Here is a 17,147-nt window from a genome sequence, read left to right as displayed (position 1 = left end):
ACAAGGCACACAGGTCTCGCATGGAGGCCCAGTTAAATTAAATAGCGGAATAGAAAATATGATCCAAAAAAAGTGTATGTATATCACACGTACACAACCACACTGGGCCCCAATTACTATTGTTTGTACCCCTAAAAGGCTAGATGAGGAGTAGGGGGAGTATGGAACAGGCAGCACCCTCAAACCTTCAGAAGTATGAGATGAACCCCAACAACTTGGAAAGGTGGATCTCTCTCACACGTACCGACACAGACTATCCCGCAATTCAATTGATCCTCAAAGGTTTTTATTGAATAGCGGAATAGGAAATATGATCAAAAAAAGTGTATGTATCTCGCACGTACACAACCACACTAGGCCCCAATTACTATTGTTTGTACCCCTAAAAGGCTAGATGAGGAGTAGGGGGGGTATGGAACAGGCAGCACCCTCAAACCTTCAGAAGTATGAGATGAACCCCAACAACTTGGAAAGGTGGATCTCTCTCACACGTACCGACACAGACTATCCCCCAATTTAACTGATCCCCAAAGGTTTTTGATTAAATAGCGGAATAGAAAATATGATCCAAAAAAAGTGTATGTATATCACACGTACACAACCACACTAGGCCCCAATTACTATTGTTTGTACCCCTAAAAGGCTAGATGAGGAGTAGGGGGGGTATGGAACAGGCAGCACCCTCAAACCTTCAGAAGTATGAGATGAACCCCAACAACTTGGAAAGGTGGATCTCTCTCACACGTACCGACACAGACTATCCCCCAATTTAACTGATCCCCAAAGGTTTTTGATTAAATAGCGGAATAGAAAATATGATCCCAAAAAAGTGTATGTATATCACACGTACACAACCACACTGGGCCCCAATTACTATTGTTTGTACCCCTAAAAGGCTAGATGAGGAGTAGGGGGAGTATGGAACAGGCAGCACCCTCAAACCTTCAGAAGTATGAGATGAACCCCAACAACTTGGAAAGGTGGATCTCTCTCACACGTACCAACACAGACTATCCCCCAATTTAACTGATCCCCAAAGGTTTTTGATTAAATAGCGGAATAGAAAATATGATCCAAAAAAAGTGTATGTATATCACACGTACACAACCACACTAGGCCACAATTACTATTGTTTGTACCCCTAAAAGGCTAGATGAGGAGTAGGGGGAGTATGGAACAGGCAGCACCCTCAAACCTTCAGAAGTATGAGATGAACCCCAACAACTTGGAAAGGTGGATCTCTCTCACACGTACCGACACAGACTATCCCGCAATTCAATTGATCCTCAAAGGTTTTTATTGAATAGCGGAATAGGAAATATGATCAAAAAAAGTGTATGTATCTCGCACGTACACAACCACACTAGGCCCCAATTACTATTGTTTGTACCCCTAAAAGGCTAGATGAGGAGTAGGGGGGGTATGGAACAGGCAGCACCCTCAAACCTTCAGAAGTATGAGATGAACCCCAACAACTTGGAAAGGTGGATCTCTCTCACACGTACCGACACAGACTATCCCCCAATTTAACTGATCCCCAAAGGTTTTTGATTAAATAGCGGAATAGAAAATATGATCCCAAAAAAGTGTATGTATATCACACGTACACAACCACACTGGGCCCCAATTACTATTGTTTGTACCCCTAAAAAGCTAGATGAGGAGTAGGGGGAGTATGGAACAGGCAGCACCCTCAAACCTTCAGAAGTATGAGATGAACCCCAACAACTTGGAAAGGTGGATCTCTCTCACACGTACCGACACAGACTATCCCGCAATTCAATTGATCCTCAAAGGTTTTTATTGAATAGCGGAATAGGAAATATGATCAAAAAAAGTGTATGTATCTCGCACGTACACAACCACACTAGGCCCCAATTACTATTGTTTGTACCCCTAAAAGGCTAGATGAGGAGTAGGGGGGGTATGGAACAGGCAGCACCCTCAAACCTTCAGAAGTATGAGATGAACCCCAACAACTTGGAAAGGTGGATCTCTCTCACACGTACCGACACAGACTATCCCCCAATTTAACTGATCCCCAAAGGTTTTTGATTAAATAGCGGAATAGAAAATATGATCCAAAAAAAGTGTATGTATATCACACGTACACAACCACACTAGGCCCCAATTACTATTGTTTGTACCCCTAAAAGGCTAGATGAGGAGTAGGGGGGGTATGGAACAGGCAGCACCCTCAAACCTTCAGAAGTATGAGATGAACCCCAACAACTTGGAAAGGTGGATCTCTCTCACACGTACCGACACAGACTATCCCCCAATTTAACTGATCCCCAAAGGTTTTTGATTAAATAGCGGAATAGAAAATATGATCCCAAAAAAGTGTATGTATATCACACGTACACAACCACACTGGGCCCCAATTACTATTGTTTGTACCCCTAAAAGGCTAGATGAGGAGTAGGGGGAGTATGGAACAGGCAGCACCCTCAAACCTTCAGAAGTATGAGATGAACCCCAACAACTTGGAAAGGTGGATCTCTCTCACACGTACCAACACAGACTATCCCCCAATTTAACTGATCCCCAAAGGTTTTTGATTAAATAGCGGAATAGAAAATATGATCCCAAAAAAGTGTATGTATATCACACGTACACAACCACACTAGGCCCCAATTACTATTGTTTGTACCCCTAAAAGGCTAGGAGTAGGGGGAGTATGGAACAGGCAGCACCCTCAAACCTTCAGAAGTATGAGATGAACCCCAACAACTTGGAAAGGTGGATCTCTCTCACACGTACCAACACAGACTATCCCCCAATTTAACTGATCCCCAAAGGTTTTTGATTAAATAGCGGAATAGAAAATATGATCCCAAAAAAGTGTATGTATATCACACGTACACAACCACACTAGGCCCCAATTACTATTGTTTGTACCCCTAAAAGGCTAGGAGTAGGGGGAGTATGGAACAGGCAGCACCCTCAAACCTTCAGAAGTATGAGATGAACCCCAACAACTTGGAAAGGTGGATCTCTCTCACACGTACCAACACAGACTATCCCCCAATTTAACTGATCCCCAAAGGTTTTTGATTAAATAGCGGAATAGAAAATATGATCCCAAAAAAGTGTATGTATATCACACGTACACAACCACACTAGGCCCCAATTACTATTGTTTGTACCCCTAAAAGGCTAGGAGTAGGGGGAGTATGGAACAGGCAGCACCCTCAAACCTTCAGAAGTATGAGATGAACCCCAACAACTTGGAAAGGTGGATCTCTCTCACACGTACCAACACAGACTATCCCCCAATTTAACTGATCCCCAAAGGTTTTTGATTAAATAGCGGAATAGAAAATATGATCCCAAAAAAGTGTATGTATATCACACGTACACAACCACACTAGGCCCCAATTACTATTGTTTGTACCCCTAAAAGGCTAGGAGTAGGGGGAGTATGGAACAGGCAGCACCCTCAAACCTTCAGAAGTATGAGATGAACCCCAACAACTTGGAAAGGTGGATCTCTCTCACACGTACCAACACAGACTATCCCCCAATTTAACTGATCCCCAAAGGTTTTTGATTAAATAGCGGAATAGAAAATATGATCCCAAAAAAGTGTATGTATATCACACGTACACAACCACACTAGGCCCCAATTACTATTGTTTGTACCCCTAAAAGGCTAGGAGTAGGGGGAGTATGGAACAGGCAGCACCCTCAAACCTTCAGAAGTATGAGATGAACCCCAACAACTTGGAAAGGTGGATCTCTCTCACACGTACCAACACAGACTATCCCCCAATTTAACTGATCCCCAAAGGTTTTTGATTAAATAGCAGAATAGAAAATATGATCCCAAAAAAGTGTATGTATATCACACGTACACAACCACACTAGGCCCCAATTACTATTGTTTGTACCCCTAAAAGGCTAGGAGTAGGGGGAGTATGGAACAGGCAGCACCCTCAAACCTTCAGAAGTATGAGATGAACCCCAACAACTTGGAAAGGTGGATCTCTCTCACACGTACCAACACAGACTATCCCCCAATTTAACTGATCCCCAAAGGTTTTTGATTAAATAGCGGAATAGAAAATATGATCCCAAAAAAGTGTATGTATATCACACGTACACAACCACACTAGGCCCCAATTACTATTGTTTGTACCCCTAAAAGGCTAGGAGTAGGGGGAGTATGGAACAGGCAGCACCCTCAAACCTTCAGAAGTATGAGATGAACCCCAACAACTTGGAAAGGTGGATCTCTCTCACACGTACCAACACAGACTATCCCCCAATTTAACTGATCCCCAAAGGTTTTTGATTAAATAGCGGAATAGAAAATATGATCCCAAAAAAGTGTATGTATATCACACGTACACAACCACACTAGGCCCCAATTACTATTGTTTGTACCCCTAAAAGGCTAGGAGTAGGGGGAGTATGGAACAGGCAGCACCCTCAAACCTTCAGAAGTATGAGATGAACCCCAACAACTTGGAAAGGTGGATCTCTCTCACACGTACCAACACAGACTATCCCCCAATTTAACTGATCCCCAAAGGTTTTTGATTAAATAGCGGAATAGAAAATATGATCCCAAAAAAGTGTATGTATATCACACGTACACAACCACACTAGGCCCCAATTACTATTGTTTGTACCCCTAAAAGGCTAGGAGTAGGGGGAGTATGGAACAGGCAGCAACCTCAAACCTTCAGAAGTATGAGATGAACCCCAACAACTTGGAAAGGTGGATCTCTCTCACACGTACCAACACAGACTATCCCCCAATTTAACTGATCCCCAAAGGTTTTTGATTAAATAGCGGAATAGAAAATATGATCCCAAAAAAGTGTATGTATATCACACGTACACAACCACACTAGGCCCCAATTACTATTGTTTGTACCCCTAAAAGGCTAGGAGTAGGGGGAGTATGGAACAGGCAGCACCCTCAAACCTTCAGAAGTATGAGATGAACCCCAACAACTTGGAAAGGTGGATCTCTCTCACACGTACCAACACAGACTATCCCCCAATTTAACTGATCCCCAAAGGTTTTTGATTAAATAGCGGAATAGAAAATATGATCCCAAAAAAGTGTATGTATATCACACGTACACAACCACACTAGGCCCCAATTACTATTGTTTGTACCCCTAAAAGGCTAGGAGTAGGGGGAGTATGGAACAGGCAGCACCCTCAAACCTTCAGAAGTATGAGATGAACCCCAACAACTTGGAAAGGTGGATCTCTCTCACACGTACCAACACAGACTATCCCCCAATTTAACTGATCCCCAAAGGTTTTTGATTAAATAGCAGAATAGAAAATATGATCCCAAAAAAGTGTATGTATATCACACGTACACAACCACACTAGGCCCCAATTACTATTGTTTGTACCCCTAAAAGGCTAGGAGTAGGGGGAGTATGGAACAGGCAGCACCCTCAAACCTTCAGAAGTATGAGATGAACCCCAACAACTTGGAAAGGTGGATCTCTCTCACACGTACCAACACAGACTATCCCCCAATTTAACTGATCCCCAAAGGTTTTTGATTAAATAGCGGAATAGAAAATATGATCCCAAAAAAGTGTATGTATATCACACGTACACAACCACACTAGGCCCCAATTACTATTGTTTGTACCCCTAAAAGGCTAGGAGTAGGGGGAGTATGGAACAGGCAGCACCCTCAAACCTTCAGAAGTATGAGATGAACCCCAACAACTTGGAAAGGTGGATCTCTCTCACACGTACCAACACAGACTATCCCCCAATTTAACTGATCCCCAAAGGTTTTTGATAAAATAGCGGAATAGAAAATATGATTCCAAAAAAGTGTATGTATATCACACGTACACAACCACACTAGGCCCCAATTACTATTGTTTGTACCCCTAAAAGGCTAGGAGTAGGGGGAGTATGGAACAGGCAGCACCCTCAAACCATCAGAAGTATGAGATGAACCCCAACAACTTGGAAAGGTGGATCTCTCTCACACGTACCAACACAGACTATCCCCCAATTTAACTGATCCCCAAAGGTTTTTGATTAAATAGCGGAATAGAAAATATGATCCCAAAAAAGTGTATGTATATCACACGTACACAACCACACTAGGCCCCAATTACTATTGTTTGTACCCCTAAAAGGCTAGGAGTAGGGGGAGTATGGAACAGGCAGCACCCTCAAACCTTCAGAAGTATGAGATGAACCCCAACAACTTGGAAAGGTGGATCTCTCTCACACGTACCAACACAGACTATCCCCCAATTTAACTGATCCCCAAAGGTTTTTGATTAAATAGCGGAATAGAAAATATGATCCCAAAAAAGTGTATGTATATCACACGTACACAACCACACTAGGCCCCAATTACTATTGTTTGTACCCCTAAAAGGCTAGGAGTAGGGGGAGTATGGAACAGGCAGCACCCTCAAACCTTCAGAAGTATGAGATGAACCCCAACAACTTGGAAAGGTGGATCTCTCTCACACGTACCAACACAGACTATCCCCCAATTTAACTGATCCCCAAAGGTTTTTGATTAAATAGCGGAATAGAAAATATGATCCCAAAAAAGTGTATGTATATCACACGTACACAACCACACTAGGCCCCAATTACTATTGTTTGTACCCCTAAAAGGCTAGGAGTAGGGGGAGTATGGAACAGGCAGCACCCTCAAACCTTCAGAAGTATGAGATGAACCCCAACAACTTGGAAAGGTGGATCTCTCTCACACGTACCAACACAGACTATCCCCCAATTTAACTGATCCCCAAAGGTTTTTGATTAAATAGCGGAATAGAAAATATGATCCCAAAAAAGTGTATGTATATCACACGTACACAACCACACTAGGCCCCAATTACTATTGTTTGTACCCCTAAAAGGCTAGGAGTAGGGGGAGTATGGAACAGGCAGCACCCTCAAACCTTCAGAAGTATGAGATGAACCCCAACAACTTGGAAAGGTGGATCTCTCTCACACGTACCAACACAGACTATCCCCCAATTTAACTGATCCCCAAAGGTTTTTGATTAAATAGCGGAATAGAAAATATGATCCCAAAAAAGTGTATGTATATCACACGTACACAACCACACTAGGCCCCAATTACTATTGTTTGTACCCCTAAAAGGCTAGGAGTAGGGGGAGTATGGAACAGGCAGCACCCTCAAACCTTCAGAAGTATGAGATGAACCCCAACAACTTGGAAAGGTGGATCTCTCTCACACGTACCAACACAGACTATCCCCCAATTTAACTGATCCCCAAAGGTTTTTGATTAAATAGCGGAATAGAAAATATGATCCCAAAAAAGTGTATGTATATCACACGTACACAACCACACTAGGCCCCAATTACTATTGTTTGTACCCCTAAAAGGCTAGATGAGGAGTAGGGGGAGTATGGAACAGGCAGCACCCTCAAACCTTCAGAAGTATGAGATTGTGTTCACTGTACCCCACAAAGATTGAGTTCACTGCACCCCACAATGATTGTGTTCACTGCACCCCACAAAGATTGTGTTCACTGCACCTCACAAAGATTGTGTTCACTGTACCCCCCAAAGATTGTGTTCACTGCACCCCACAAAGATTCTGTTCACTGTACCCCACAAAGATTGTGTTCACTGCACCCCAAAAAGATTGTGTTCACTGCACCCCAAAAAGGATGTTGTTCACTCCACCCCAAAAAGATTGTGTTCACTGCACCCCACAAAGATTGTGTTCACTGCACCCCAAAAAGATTGTGTTCACTGCACCCCAAAAATGATTTTGTTCACTGCACCCCAAAAAGGATTTTGTTCACTGCACCCCAAAAAGGATGTTGTTCACTCCACCCCAAAAAGATTGTGTTCACTGCACCCCAAAAAGATTGTGTTCACTGCACCCCACAAAGGATTTTGTTCACTGCACCCCAAAAAGATTGTGTTCACTGCACCCCAAAAAGGATGTTGTTCACTGCACCCCAAAAAGGATTTTGTTCACTGCACCCCAAAAAGATTGTGTTCACTGCACCCCACAAAGGATTTTGTTCACTGCACCCCACAAAGATTGTGTTCACTGCACACCAAAAAGGATTGTGTTCACTGCACCCCAAAAAGATTTTGTTCACTGCACCCCAAAAAGATTGTGTTCACTGCAGCCCAAAAAGATTGTGTTCACTGCAGCCCAAAAAGATTGTGTTCACTGCAGCCCAAAAAGATTGTGTTCACTGCAGCCCAAAAAGATTGTGTTCACTGCAGCTCACACACAGAAAAATGGATGTGGATCACTGACACCTGCCTATCTCCAATCCCACACCACACAGCAATATCGATTGTAGTTTGTAGAACACAGTTTCCCTAAAATTCAGCAGACTCTGTCCCTAACAGGATTGAGAAGAGATCGTAGATCAGGATTGAGTGCAGACCCCACCCCCCACACAGCAATATCGATTGTAGTTTGTAGAAGACACTGACCCTATAATTCAGCAGACTCTATCCCTAAAATGCCTACAACTCGCCCTGCCTAAACACTCCGACCTGTCCCTCAATTCTATCCGGACACAAATGGTTTTTTCCTGCCTATCTTTCCCTAATCAGCAGCCAGCACGTTGATGTGTGCTCTGTCCCTGAATCTAAGCAGCATAATGACGCCGCTGCGGCTGCCTCGAACTTATAAAGACTTGGTCACATGCTTCAGACGGCCAATCACAGCTACTGAGACATTTGCAGGCATGGCTGGGATGGCTTAAGGCACACCAGTTAAACAATTGTTGATTGGCTGTTGAAAGCCCGCCATGAAAAGAGCGCCAAAGCATGCAAAACCCGGAAATAAAACGACCGAACACGGATTTTTACCCGAACATACAGTAAAGTGTCCGTGTCCGTGTTCGGGTACAAAAAATCCAATTATTCGGTACGAACACGAATAATACAGTCCGTGTTCGCTCAACACTATTGATAAGCTGGTCTTGTCTTGTGTTTGGGTACGTTGATGAAAAAGTTCAATGAGTTTTGGTAGCCTTTGTTCATCATGGTGGTCAGATTACAAACTATCTGGCAGAATCATGGTACAGTAGGTCTGATTTGAACCACGTTAAAATACCAAACTGTGGAAAGTTGGATATTGAAGCTAATATCAGGATAAAGTTTTTTTAAAAGTCTAAAATAGGTTGCATTCAGCATAATCTTTAGATTTAAGACTGTTTACCTTTTGCAAACTGAATTGGGAGGTAACCCATTGGTATAAACACCACATTGTTTACCATTCTATTGTCTACCTAGAGGCTTGTTTCTGGGTGTAGCTGGCTACGTGCTCTATTGTACGTGACCTATTGTGTTCCGGGTGTAGACCCAAACAAGGAAGGTGATAGATTATTGTGATAAGTATCTGTATGTCTCCAAGAATATAGAGTCACATTTTAAGTTTTCAAACTTGTTTCGTTTCTTTGTTTGGGGTTTCTATCTATTTATTGGTATTTTTCTCTTTTCTTTCTAATATTTTTTTTTTTCTCCCTCCTCTCTTTCTTTTTTTTTTTTTTCTCCTACTTGCCTTTACTCTAAGTGACTGTATAGTACAGGGGAAAGGTGACTTTATTTTTAGCCTACCAATTGTGCATACTTTCTAGGGGTGATGGCGGCCATGCCCAGTTTAGAAAGTTTTGTAGCAACTTATACTCTTAAACATAAGAGTAATGATTTTGTCGGTGATGCTAAAATTAAAGAATCTCCTTGGGCCTATGTCCAGGAGTTATTTGAAGAACAAGTAAACACCACCAAAAAAAAAATGAAAAGCCCAAAAGTCTAGCCATAGCAGGCGTGTATGCTGCTTGCATGGCTATGAATGCTAAAATATCTCAATCATTAGACAGAAACTTGTGCTATGCTGAGCAACTCAGGGGTGTATAGAGATGTGTATATATATACCTAAAAACACACACACATAACAAAGGTAATGTATTCTAGGCTAGGTACTAGGAGTTCATTGTATTATTCTTTTTTTTATGTTTCTCTTTATTTCAGAAAGGTTAAAAATTTGGCAAAACAACAGACTTGCTGTGTCTGTTTTCTTTTATGCCATAGTTAAATTACATGTAAGTTTTTTTTCCCTGTTTTATTTCCGAATGTATGGTTCTTTTCTCTACTCCCTATCCATAACGTATTGCATTCAATCTCAATGAATGGGTGTGTCTGTGTGATGTAATGGAGATGTAGGAACTGTCTATGAGTAAACTAACATTTTTTTTTTTCCAGGGGTCTGAACAGACTATGGGTCAATGACCATCAATAAGAATTGTGATCACAATAACGCGCATGCTTTCGCTTTTAATTTCTTTTGTAATGAGCTCAGTACTGGTACCAAAGAGTTTCTAAAATTTTCAAAAAAAAAAAAACTGTGCACAGATAGGCGATCTCAATCATTAGAACATGCAGAAACTGTAGGAATTTTTTTTTGTTGTTGTCTCTCTTTTGCCGTTTCCGGGGGATTGGAGTGAAGGGTCATTCACTCTGATACTCAGAAACTACATAACACATTATTTTGTACCTTATGGCATCTTATATTTTGTGTTTTGTAGAGTATATGTGGGGGTGTCTATACCTGTTTTTTTTTTTTTTTTTGATGTACCGTTATTAAGAACCTCTCATAGAGGTTGAGTAAGGTGTTATTAATCATCTCTTAGTCTTGTATTTTAGGAACAATACACAAACCAACATCGGTGGACAAGGCAGATATGTCCCAGACATGACAATATTGTTTAGGAATAAAAATAACAGAGGACCGTATAGCATGTTTTTTTTTTATGCGTGCTTTAAGGAGAAGCCTCTGAATTGGAGTAATTACCTTCAGGCCTAACTACATTCAAAATGATATATATATATATATATATATATTTTTTTTGGTGTCTATTTCATAAACCAGAGTTTCTCTCTGTACGTTTTTTTTTTTGTTTCTCAAAGCCTGAATTACACAGGGGTTGTTTTGTTTTTACAAAGTCTGACTTACACAGTCATGTTAAAAGAATGCCAATTGATATGGTAATTCCCTACAATACAGGGAGTGTCTTTTTCAATAACTGCAAAGGGTACAAGCATTTTGTTTTTTTTTTTTGAACAAACATACCACTTAATTTCTCTGTAAAAAGAGAACGGTGTAAGGCAATGTTAATGTTGAGCCAGCACCAAATCTGTACGTTTTTAATTTTTTTTTTTATTAATTTTTTTTTAATCTTTATTTTTTTTTTCCAATATCATTTTTTTTATTATTTTATTTTTCATTTTACATATTTGTTTATTATTGATTTTATTTTTTATTCTAATTTTTTTGGTAACTATTTCTCTTTCTTTCCTTTATCACCTTAATTTGTAGGGTGATTCCATATTTTTGGTTTTTGCTAAAAAAAAAAAAAAAAAAAAAAAAGAGGGGAGTATGGGGAACATTATAGTGAGAACAGTGAAATATTGGTATAGCATATTAAAGCTTCCATAGAGCATTGTGTTTATGGGCCAGTTCACAACAGTTTTGTATCCCTTCCACCATGGAATAATTGTGTTGTATACATTTATTGAAGCTCCCTCTTGTCATTTAGCTATTACCAACTATGGCAATAGGAACGATAACACCAGGTTTTGGGCAACAGTCACTCAACAATTGTTTTTTTTGTACATGGTACACAAAGTCCGCTCTACAGCTCAAATATGTGGCAGTCATCACATGTAGTCAGTTTTTTTTTGTTTCTCTTTCTCTCCAAATTAAAATCATTTGTCAATTTTTTTTGGGTGCCATGATGAAGTTCAAAGAGCATCGCTTGCATATCATATAGATATACTGTGACTTATGAGACTCATAGTGATTGGCAAATAGCTGACCCGGTATAGTACAATTGTACTTAAAAGTAATGTAATTTAGTTTAGTGATTCCCGAAGCCACGAGTAACTGGTGACATCACACTTATCTGCATTTTGACATTACGTCATTTTGTCTGCTTAGTTGACACTGCCTACTCTGTTCGGAGCCTGCTAAAGGAATGACCTCTGTCTCACAGCCTGCCAAAAGGCATGACTCCTACTGTAGCTACATACGCTAGCAAAGGACAAAACTACGGCCACAATTGGGTGGCACCAGCGAAGAGCCCATCGGGGTTTGGATAACTGAACACAGTTTCAGTAAACAGAGTCAGTGGTGAGTTGCCGGTAGCAACAGAACCCCCCTGGAGACGTGAAGGGTCACACACCACACAGTGGTAACCAGCAGAAGGCAGGGCAGAGTTATCTGCAGGCATATGACAATGGATGAATAAAGGGGGTGATGAAAATCTAGAAGCACCTGGCTGAAGGGGGTAACCATTCAAATTGATAAAAAAACATTTCAATGAAAAAGGGTCGCACTATTAGGTCACAGTAAATCTATAGCAAGGCTAAACAAAGGTCCTTACTACTCATAATTACCAGATAAGCAGTCAGTTGAATGCATATGTCTGAAAAGTACACGTGTTTCTCTCCCTACCTGTGTCCACAATAATAAAGTATAATCACAGAAAGCCAGGAAAGCTGGTCCATAGCCTTATACGGAATATGCTTTCTCCATTTGGAATCTCCATGGAAGGCCGTCCGAGAAGCAAGAGCAACAGGACCAGATTTGCATTATGGACTTTCATACTATTATTATTGGACTATTGAGAACTCTTATCCTCATTTTGTTTTTTTGTGTGGTTTGGACTCTTAGTATTTTTTTTTTATTTTTTTTTTTCCTTCCATCATTATGGAGGTATTACATCCAGAACAAGTAATGAACTGATGACACTGAGATCCAGGAATGGGGGTCTGTAGAGACGGAGAGTTTATAGTTTTTTTTCCAACTAGTTTTATTTCAGATAGAGTGACAAATGCTCAAAAGGAGATTACACCTAAACCATTATGTTATGTGGGGCCTTTGCTTTCTGCAGGCCCCAAGCGGGCATCTGTTGCCATATGGGGTTTAGGCGTAATCTCTTACCGTGTTGTGAGGATGAGGGGTTTATGTATAAAACTCCATCAGTAATTGTAAATATATATATATTAATGAAAGTAGTAAAGGTACCCATTTTTGATTGCAAACTCATACTTGGGAATTTTAGTGTAGATAGATTTGCGTGAGCCAGACGGACTGGTTTTTAGTAATTAATTAATCCAGGGTAACACATTCCTTTGAAAGGCCAGCTGGCTATTTACATATAAATACCTACGCATAGTATCAACCCTGTTTACATCCTGGAAGTGAGACTTGCTGGAGCCAGGACACATCTTGCATATCTTAAGTAGCCATTTCAGAGTTACTCCACAGTGAGGAGTAAACACCCCCCCCCACACACAGAAAAAGGAGTGGTTAGAACGAGGCGTAACTATGGGAGGGGGAAATGGTCCAATCTGGGAAGAGATAGGCCCACAGGAAGTGACAAGCAAGATAGCTGAACCAATGAGAATGGCCCTATACAAGGCTATGGGATATGGGTCTATATTAGGTTCGGTGAGACAGGGTGACTTCCTGTTTTGGCATGGGAGAGCGAGAGCCAGCACTAGAGGTAATTATGGAGTAAGGATTAAGGGTACATTGTATATTTTATTTGTGTCGGTCATAGTGTGTGTATATGAGTCTATACTCTATATATTGTATTTGTTCTGTTAAACTAGGGATATTTTACCTTGTGTAGTATGTACAATAGTTATTATTGTTGTAAATTAAGTAGGCTGTGCAAACCTTATACGAATAAATAATTGTTGTGTTAAAGTTTTCACACAGTCATAGAACTCTCATTATTAACCCAAATATTGTCTGAGATAAATTAACTCTCATAGATTTTTGGTAACACTAAAAAGCCTTTTTTAGTCAAAAAAACTGCATTTGGTCACCAAAGGTCTGAAATTTTTTTTTGTTCAAATGACTATATCTTTGTCTTTTAGAGCATTAAAAAGCTGGTTTTAGACAAAATTTTAGACATTTGGCTCCAATGGCGTGAAAACATTTTTATGGTCAAAATGACTCTATTTTGGTCTCCAAGTGTCTAAAAAGCCTTTTTAAGTCAAAATAACTGCATTTGGTCACCAAAGGTATGAAAAATGTTTTAGTCAAATTGACTATATTTTTGTCTTTTAGAGCCTTAAAAAAGCCGGTTTTAGACAAGATTTTAGACAATTGGGCTCAAATGGCCTGAAAATGTTATTTGGTCAAAATTACTCTATTTTAGTCTCCAACTGTCTAAAAAGCATTTTTTAGTCAAAATAACTGCATTTGGTATCCAAAGGTCGGAAAAAAAATTAAGTCAAAAGGAATGTATTGTCGTCTTTTAGAGCCTTAAAAAGCCGGCTTTAGACAAGATTTGTCTAAAACCGGCCATTTGGGCTCCAATGGCGTGAAAATTGTTTTTGGTCAAAATGACTCTATTTTGGTCTCCAAGTGTCTATAAAGCCTTTTTTAGTCAAAATAACTGCATTTGGTCCCAAAGGTCTGATAAAAAAATGTAGTTAAAATGACTATATTTTGACAAATTTTTTTATCAGACCTTTTTTGAGCTAATTTTTGGGGCCTATACAGGCCGACACTTACTTCTGTATACTGTGAATGCCTAATGTACCTCCAGCCATCAAATACACTAGGTTCTTTGCTGTCAGTTAAACCCATGTGAGCTTATTTTTGGGGCCTATACAGGCCAACACTTACTTCTGTATACTGTGAATGCCTAATGTACTTCCATCCATCAAATACTACGTTCTTTGCTGTCAGTTAAACCTATGTAAGCTAATTTTTGGGACCTATACAGGCCGACATTTCTGTATACTGTGAATGCCTAATGTACCTCCAGCCATCAAATACACTACATTCATTGCGGTCAGTTAAACCCATGTGAGCTAATTTTTGGGGCCTATATAGGCCAACACTTCTATATACTGTGAATGCCTAATGTACCTCCAGCCATCAAATACACTACATTATTTGCTGTCAGTTAAACCCATGTGAGCTAATTTTTGGGGCCTATACCGGCCGCCACTTCCTTCTTTTTACTGTGAATGCCTACTGTACCTTCAGCCACAGAATACTACCTTCTTAGCTGTCAGGTAAACCCATGTGAGCTAATTCTTTGGGGCCTATATATGCCTATATGCCGACGCTTACTTCTGTATACTGTGTGAATGCCTAATGTACCTTCAGCCACCAAATACTACATACTTAGCTGTCAGGTAAACCCATGTGGGCTAATTTTTGGGGCCTTTTACGGCTGACACTTACTTCTGTATCTCGTGAATGCGTAATGTACCTTCAGCCACAGAATACTACGTTCTTAGTTGTCAATTAAACCCATGTGGGCTAATTTTTGGGGCCTATGCAGGCCGACACTTCCTTTTGTACCCTGTGAATGCCTAATATATGTTCAGCCACCAAATACTACGTTCTTAGCTGTCAGGTAAACCCATGTGGGCTAATTTGTGGGGACTTTTATGGCCGACACTTACTTCTGTATCCTGTGAATGCCTAATGTACCTTCAGCCACAGAATACTACGTTCTTAGCTGCCATGTGGGCTAATTTGTGGGGCCTTTTACGGCCGAAACTTACTTCTGTATCCTGTGAATGCCTAATGTACCTTCAGCCACAGAATACTATGTTCCTAGCTGTCAATTAAACCCATGTGGGCTAATTTTTTGGGCCTTTTACGGCCGACACTTCTGTATCCTGTGAATGAAAAACATTTTAAGTCAAAATGACTATATTTTTGTCTTTTAGAGACTTAAAAAGCCGGTTTTAGACAAGATTTTAGACATTTGGGTTCTGATGGCCTAAAAATTTTTTTTGGTCAAAATTACTCTATTTTGGTCTCCAAGTGTCTAAAAGCCTTTTTTAGTCAAAATAACTGCATTTGGTCACCAAAGGTCTGAAATTTTTTTAGTTCAAATGACTATATCTTTGTCTTTTAGAGCATTAAAAAGCTGGTTTTAGATAAGATTTTAGACATTTGGCTCCAATGGTCTGAAAACATTTTTTTGGTCAAAATGACTCTTTTATGGTCTCCAAGTGTCTAAAGGCCTTTTTAAGTCAAAATAACTGCATTTGGTCACCAAAGGTATGAAAATTTTTTAGTCAAATTGACTATATTTTTGTCTTTTAGAGCCTTAAGAAGCCGGTTTTAGACAAGATTTTAGACATTTGGGCTCAAATGGCCTGAAAATGTTTTTTGGTCAAAATTACTCTATTTTAGTCTCCAAGTGTCTAAAAAGCATTTTTTAGTCAAAATAACTGCATTTGGTATCCAAAGGTGAGGAAAAAAAATTAAGTCAATAGAAATGTATTTTCATCTTTTAGAGCCTTAAAATGCGGGTTTTAGACAAGATTTGTCTAAAACCGGCCATTTGGGCTCCAATGGCGTGAAAATTGTTTTTGGTCAAAATGACTCTATTTTGGTCTCCAAGTGTCTATAAAGCCTTTTTTTAGTCAAAATAACTGCATTTGGTCACCAAAGGTCTGATAAAAAGTAGTTAAAATGACTATATTTTGACAAATTTTTTTATCAGACCTTTTTTTGAGCTAATTTTTGGGGCTTATACAGGTCGACACTTACTTCTGTATACTGTGAATGCCTAATGTACCTCCAGCCATCAAATACACTACGTTCTTTGCTGTCAGTTAAACCCATGTGAGCTTATTTTTGGGGTCTATACAGGCTGACACTTCTGTATACTTTGAATGCCTAATGTACCTACAGCCATTAACCACTTACGCCCAGGAAGATTTTACCCCCTTCCTGACCAGGGGGTATTTTGCGATTCGGCACTGCGTGACTTTTGCGCGGTCGTGCGACGCTGTACCTAAACGAATTTGGCGTCCTTTTTTTCCCACAAACAGAGCTTTCTTTTGGTGGTATTTGATCACCTGTGCGATTTTTTGATCATGCGCTATAAACAAAAAAAGAGCGTACATTTTGCAAAAATAGCAATATTTTTCACTTTTTTTTATATGAAATTCCCCCCCAAAAAAATGTAAAAATCAAAATTTTTTAACATTTTCGGCCAATTTGTTTTATGCTACCTATGTTTGGTAAAAAAAATCGCAAAAAGCGTATTTTGATTGGTTTGCGTAAAAGTTATCGCGTTTACTAACAAAGGGAAAGATTTTTGTCATTTTTGTTGTTTTTTTTTTTAACGCG

This window comes from Pelophylax lessonae (assembly GCF_965119305.1).
Source record: "Pelophylax lessonae genome assembly, chromosome: 13".
NCBI lineage: Eukaryota > Metazoa > Chordata > Amphibia > Anura > Ranidae > Pelophylax > Pelophylax lessonae.
Note: the sequence above shows the minus strand (reverse complement) of the source record.